The sequence below is a fragment of the Zonotrichia albicollis genome, chromosome 5, assembly GCF_047830755.1.
Source record: "Zonotrichia albicollis isolate bZonAlb1 chromosome 5, bZonAlb1.hap1, whole genome shotgun sequence".
NCBI classification, from domain to species: domain Eukaryota; kingdom Metazoa; phylum Chordata; class Aves; order Passeriformes; family Passerellidae; genus Zonotrichia; species Zonotrichia albicollis.
In genome coordinates, this window is record NC_133823.1 from 30,518,490 (window position 1) to 30,526,069 (window position 7,580).

The window sequence follows — 7,580 nt, forward strand, 5'->3', positions numbered from 1 at the left end:
CTGAAGCCTTTTTCCTGCAGGATTAACAGGAGGTTTTTAGGTGCTGAGGGATTTAATTTCTATGGTCTTCAGACCTTGTACCACTTTCATACCTTGTGTTGCATGGTGAAAAATAATCTTGTCTAGATGCTTCCTTATGTATGAATCAGTCTGGGTTTAGAAAACAGAAGCTTTTCAAGTAATTTCTTCCAGTATACAGTCAATTGGGCACCTCAGTGAGATGCAGGCCAGACTCGACTGAAAAATCTGTATTTCAAACAGGAAATAATTTAGGATAATAATAATAATTTCAAATATGAAATATAATCAAGGAGAGGGAAGCTAAGGTGAATGCAATCTATTTATGAGGAGACAGGTAAGACAGTTACATTATCTCCATAAATTCTGCTTTGCTCTTTCCTATGAGTTATTCAAGTTTTCAGAAAAGTCATAATGTAGGGAAAAAAATCGCTGTGGAAGTAGTGGGGGATGGTCTGTTTTTTTTCACATTATATTACTGAGAGCATGATTTCCCAGCCTTTACTATCTGAATGTTAGTTAATACATTCATTAATCTAAAAATTTAAGACTTTGGATTTACCAATTGAGTACTCTAACCAATTAGAATTTACATTAAATTTAGTTTTATTAAGTAAAACAGAAAAAGTAGGAATTTTTAGATCAAAATCTCAACTTCTCTTTAAACCCTGACAACCCATCAGTTTGCTACTTCCCATATCAGTCTATGAACTATTTGCCCCAAAACCATCATCAATAAAGGATTCATGTTTCTCAGCCTGCAACGAACCTCTTGATGCTTTCAGTTCAAAGGGCTTTGTGGATGTGTGGGTACCTTTAGGTAACAAAAGATTTATGAGGAAACCATCAAAGTCATTAAGGTACATGACAAGGAACAGGAATTGTAACCTTAAAAGAAAAACAATAGCTATTTTACTTAGATTTTTTTTTACACTGTGTCATTCTCTCATAACTGATGAAAAATATTCATTTGGTGGGTTTTGATTCAGAAAAGTTCCTGGTGGTCATCATCAGATCAATAATTTATTTTCAATTTTAAAAATTTAGTGCCTAAATATTGGCCACTTGAATTCTGCACTGATAAACAGAGAAATAAATTTTCCCTAAATGGGGCCAATGGGCTTGTGACAAATCATTTTCACCACGCTCAGCAACCAGCTTCCCTGTTACCTAATGGCATCTTGTCAGTGTAATGAAAACAGTAGTTCAGTGGAAAAAAAGGAAAATATCACCTGTGGGTCCACAAATAAAGGAGATAAGAGGGAAGAAGGCAGTCGGTTGGACATGCAGATGTTACTGTCCTTACTGACGCACTGCACACACAGTAGCCAGGGAAACAAAGGAGATGAAGGACAGGTTACATTTATTTATTTTAGTAACTGACAGTCTTGATTCTATAAATAATCATTTAAGTCTAAGCAGAAAGTAATACCATAAAAATATGCACTTTCCTCAATTTAACTAAATTATACATTCTTTATAGCTGTTCTTTTTGAGTGCTGATTATAACACTACTGTGGCATCTAAATGCCTTCCAGCAGCTCACTGTCAATGTGGTAACTAATTGCTATGTTATATTTTATTAGAGCTTGATCTTGCAAAATTTTGTAAGAGTTGCATTTGGAACAAAGACAAATCACCATTTGTTAGCATCAAAATTTCAGGAATGGACTGAAAAGTCCATATTTTCTTCAGTCTGTTACATTTCATTCCACACACGTATACATATTCAGCATAGTCTGATTCTCTCTCTCCATTAAAAAAATTAAGGAAGAGTTTCTAGTATTGTAAAACGGAGGATTTATATCACCTTTGGAATGAGCCACAATGTTCATAATGCTTAATCTAGAGGTTTTTTCTTTTCAGCTGACATACAGAAATTAAATTGTTAGTAATACAAAAGGAATTTGTTATCTCACAGCTACTTTTGATTACCTCTAGTGCTTTTGACTAAACTGTTCAATTTGTAGCAGTCACAGAAATTTGTTCCTACAAAATCAACAGGAAGGCTCACATGTACAACAAAGAACAACTCTGCTATAGCAGAGGGCTTGAATGGATATCTCAGGCGGTCTCTTCTAGTATTGTATGCCCCCAAAAGAGCCAAGAGGAAAGCACAACAGCTTGGGAAGCTGCATTTTTAGCAATCTTATACTGCAGTTCTTTTCAGTGTTTAACAAATATAAATGCTAGCAATAGGTATGGTCAAATTTAAATGAGATGCAGTAAGCTAGCCTTGCATCTGAAGTGCATTCAGTTTCCTAAAAGAATAAGTGATAAAAATTAGTATGGTTCAAAAATCCATCTTGGGACATTTTTACAGTGGCAGTATAATCAATCAGAGAGCATATGTGTACAGCATTGCTTTACAGAGTTATGCATGGTTATGCATTCATAGTTATCAATGTAAAAGAAAACCAGAAAAATTCTCCTATAACATTGTGTGTGCCTGTATCTGTCTGTCTCTCTATCTAATCTCTGTCTAAATCCACACTCTCATACATATGCATATATGGAGATACATAAAATCACATAATCACCTTTATTTTACTGACTACTGATTGATACTGTTGTCCCACTACAAATTCATTATCACTATAGCTCAGCTTTGAAGACAGAACATGCATGTTTTGTATACATCCTGTCAGTTGCTTTCATCCAACTGAACACTTACTAAATAGCTGAAGGCTTACCAGTAGTCCTATGAAGAGCCCAAACAGACTGTCCCAGCTTTCAGTGGATGAGTTATGACATTCAGTCATATGCCTGAAACTAAGCCATGAGTGGAAAAGTGCATTTAATTTCTGCAAAGTGAAGTCAGTTGTTAAGTATCTGCTAAAAAAATTTAATTTAAAGCTTATACAAAGATAAAAGTAGTATTGTCAGGAAAGACTGATAAAGTATTATGAATTTATTCTTTCTCATTCCTTCCTCTCATTTTTTTCTCTTGCCCCTTCTGTTTCAGTTTTTCTTCATTTTCCAGCACCCCAGGATCTGTGCATGGAGCTTGATGTAGTTAGAACAATTGGACTGTAAATCAACAGTCACTTGTTCCTTCATTGTTTGTATGTTACATCTAATAAAAAAAAAGGAAAAAAAAGAAAATTTGAATTTTAAAAACCTTACATTGGTACATGGTGATTTAAGTTCATTGCCATAGTGACTACTGCTTATTTCTCAAGCTTAGTCTTTCTACAATAACAAAGCTATCACCCACACATCTCTCTGCTTATTCTTCCTCAAATAAACACTCTAATACACATAGTACCAGAGAATAAGTACAGTAGATACTGTACTTTGGTATTTTTGTGAAAAATTACAGGAAAGAATACGACCTCTCTGTGTGTGGTGAGAACTAATGTGGAAAAATGTACAAGGACAGGAGTTAACTTACTGAAAAGAGAATTATCAGTTGCAAGGGATAAATGAATTCTCTAGTATTCATCTTATGTTTTTAAAAAGTAAAGATATATGACTTCTTTTCTGTTTTTTCTGAAGTCATACTGATCTTAGGCAATTTGCAAACTTACTTTTTAAAGCAAGAAGCATTATTATAGCTTCTAAAATGAATCCAGTCTACAAGTTATGTTCCCAAGCTTCCCTACTATTTTTCCTTTGCAGTGCCTCCAGTAATGCAGTTTTTCACTTGTGTTACTACCTCTTTAGGAAGAGAAGGTAAAAAGTTGTTATATACACTCCATATCCTTTTCTAATCCTCCATTCCCATTCTCTATAGAGTTATTGTAGATGGACCTTAGAAAATGATAGAAGAAGACAAATGGTTTTCAATTACATTAAAAGGGTTGTAATTTATTGTGAAGTCATATGTAACATCTAGGATGTTATTAGAGTGTGTAAGAACTGGAGAAGTTCTATCAGTGGTACTTTACCAAGCACCAAAACCCCCAAAAATGTCATTTATTTGGAACCATGTAATTAATAAAATTTGGCTTCTTTCAGCCAACATGGGGTTTTTTTCCAGAGGGGAGGAGAGGATTTTAGATGCCTCTTAGTGCTTAATTTCATCGTCTTATCAAAATGTTACATTTTATTAGAAGAAAAAGCTGAATCAAATAATTTTGAACATTTAAAAGCAGTATGTAATTTTCTTATCTCACAATAGAATTGTACAGCTAATTTTACCAAGATTATGACAAAAAATATTTTTAAACTTTTTATAAATGTGAACAGTACACTTTTTTTTTTTTGCAAAGTCCAAAACTGGTGTTCACATATAACACAAACCATGTATTTCCTTGAATTAACTTTTTTATCTTGAAAAAAATGCTATTATTTCAACTCCAATTTCAGTGTTCAGTGAAGCTATTACACATTTTCCTGATCCATTCACCACACTGGAACTTTACCAAAGCATTTGCAAGCTTTGTTGCCTCTCTTAGCAATCTGGTGCCTGGAAGGGAGATAGCTGCAAATGTTGTTTCTCTCTCTAACCCATAGTCAAAAAGAACATTGGCACTAAATCAGTAACTTTGTTGCCAAAGCTACTTTTTTTATCCCCAGTTCTCTACCAGCTTCTTACTGTTTTTCACCTTCATTGACTTTTGATTTTCTTTTGCCTTCTTTTGGACAGAACTGTTGTAATGGGACTTCATTACAAGCACTTGCCCTAGCAGATTGACCTTACTTGGATATAGAAGTATTTCTTTCAGGTTCATGAAGAAAGATTTTCCAAAAGAGCAGGTTCATGACGAAAGATTTTCATGTTCATGAAGAAAGACTTTCTTTCAAACGCAGACTGTCTGTGTAGATACCCTGTCCCTTGGAGAACATCCTCAACATTCTGTCCATTACATCACACACACACATAAATATATATGTATATATAAGATTCTTCAAGTTAGAAAGACCTATAAGTCTCTTAAGCAGCTTTTTAATCAGCTGGAATTATCTCTCATATTTCTCAGCAGATTAATCCCTCCCAGCTTCCCACTTCTGTCTAGGGGAAAGCAGCTGAAGATTTTTTCCAAAACCCTGAATCCAGGAATCTGCAGGGCTGTGCGCTAATTGTCATTGAAAAGGGGTAGCAAAATTCTGAGCAGGCTTTCTGAAATAATCAGGACACAAGAAAATGCATAGCTCATATGCAGCAACACCATGAATGTTCAATGCAGTAAAGAATGCACATATTATATTGCAATGAAAGATTTTTCCTATGGATTTCTGTAGGCTTCACAGCGGGGCCCTGATATTTAATACTGAGTCTATCAAATGTAACCTTGTATTACATTTAAAACTCCCAGCATCACAAATTACAAATTCAAAGCAATTCTAAGAAGCTGCTAAAGGAGATCAGCAGGGAAAAAACTAAAACTGTGATATGAATGGCTAGTGATGACAATCAATTTCTACTGTTAAAAAGTTGTGTTATAGTATGTTGGGTTTATTTCATCTACTCTATGATTCAGACACAGTTACCTTCCATGATTGTAACAAAAACTTTAGATTTTAGAAAACTGGCCATCAAATTCTTTTCATGTTTTAAGTGAGAGAGCTAATAAGATCATCTGAAAAGCTGGGCAAAAAGAGTAATATATTTTTTTTAAAGGAACAGAGCAGAAGGAAAATCATGAAACAAAACTCCACAGAATAAAATGAGAACACCCAGGAGTATGCCAGTGTTAGCAAAATACCAACAGGCCTGGAACACAGAGGAAAATCAGCACCTCCTACTACCTCTTCCTCTGGCAAACTTCATAGTGAACCCAGAGAGGAACTCCATAATAATGTCCCAGATTTTATATCCCTATTATGAAAGCAAACTTACCGAGGAAAAGGCTGAGTTGTCAGGTCACATGTGGGTGGACAGGCAGAAGAAACACAAACCACTGAACCCAGTGTCTGTATGGCTCCGAGAGCTTTTCCTTCCCCAGCCCTCCCTTATATAGAGCATTTGAAAGACCTGGTCTGGATGCTTTCATTGGCTTGAGCCCCACAGCCCTTTAGGCCCTGGCCAGTGAGGTGGCTGCAGTTTGGGGGATATTTGGTTGGCCAACACCCTTGTCAATCACTGTAACGATTAGTCAAAATACCAGGCTATGGCCGTTTCTTTTTAGAAATGTGACAGAATACACTATATCAAAGTCCAGTTATATTTTACTGTGAAAGTTTGGAAAACTCAAGAAGTTACTGTATTCTAAAAACCTCTAGATTTTTAATTCAGTCACTTAATTCAAAGTAATCTTTCCAGTATGTCTAACAATAGGTTTATATGCTTTTATGACACATTTATATGCAAATGTTGTAATGTGGAAACCAGCTTTATTTTTGCTAATACATTCAGTTAAAAGATCTCCAGACTGGATATTAATATAAAGTGCACATCAATACCTTAGGGAGTCAGTTAAAACCTTGGTTAAAACAATTTCACATTTCAGATCTTAGTTATTATTTCTTTCTTTCAAAAAACGCTGCTATTCAAATTTAAATATTTGATGCAAATGAGCTACAGTGAACACAGTAAATAAGCTCTCTCATTTTATGAGTATCAAATATCAGTCTCTGAGCTCTTTACATGGAGCATGCAGGCTGAGTCATATATGATTTCGTAAGTCAAGCTTAGCTGAATGAAGGCAATTCCAAGTTCTGACTTTGAAAGTGAGTTGAAAATTAAAGTTCACAGTGATTCAACACAGTAATTGCTGGTAAAAGTGATTGATTTTAGCAAGACAGTTTGAACCTACTGGCATGCCAGAATATGCTTGGAGAAAACTCATATATAAGGGCTAGTGACATTGCTTAGCCTAGTCATAGAAACATAGAATCAATAGAATCTTGACCACAGCAGTTTCTTGAATTCAGTTTTCACTCAATTGCACAAACCTTTCTTTTCTCATTGGATGTAGCCCTGCAACAATCTGTCTCTTCCACACAGTTTCCAGGTGAAGAAAACCAAAAAAGGAACCCCACAGTAATACCACGTTTTGGAATCAGAGACTCGCGCCACAAATCACTGCACTTGGTTCTAGAGTTTACTAGAAAATGCATACTTCCATGATTGTTATATTTCTTGCAAAAGAGCAAACAGCTTCTACAGCACAGTGTGCATTAAAGGTGTTTCTATATGGAAAAGCAAAAATGGCTGTCAGAATGCAAAGCTTGAATCCTAAGACCAGAGAAGGCTCCTTTAAACAGCAAGTATTCAGGATCTAGACAAAGTCCAACCAAGCATTTTTGTTTGGCAGAACCAGCAGCTCACACAATGGGGGCCACCCAAAATAGTTGACCTCATAGCAGGTCAGAGCTAACTCTGATGGATTAAGAAGTATTTTTCTTATTAAAAAGTTAGGATGCAGTTTTAATATATTTACATGGCCATGCCAGCCCAAGCACTGTGCATTCCCATCTTTAGACATCACTCATTCCTCCCACCAACCTCTGCCTTCACACCAGAACAAGTGTTTGTGTAACCAGCTGACAAATGGGACCACTTCTCCCATTCAAATCCCTTCTTTATTGTTAGGTTTATTGTTCTTAAGCTGGATCTATGCCGCAGCTCAGGTGTGGAGAGGGATTGCTTAATGCTGTACCATACCTACAGGAGG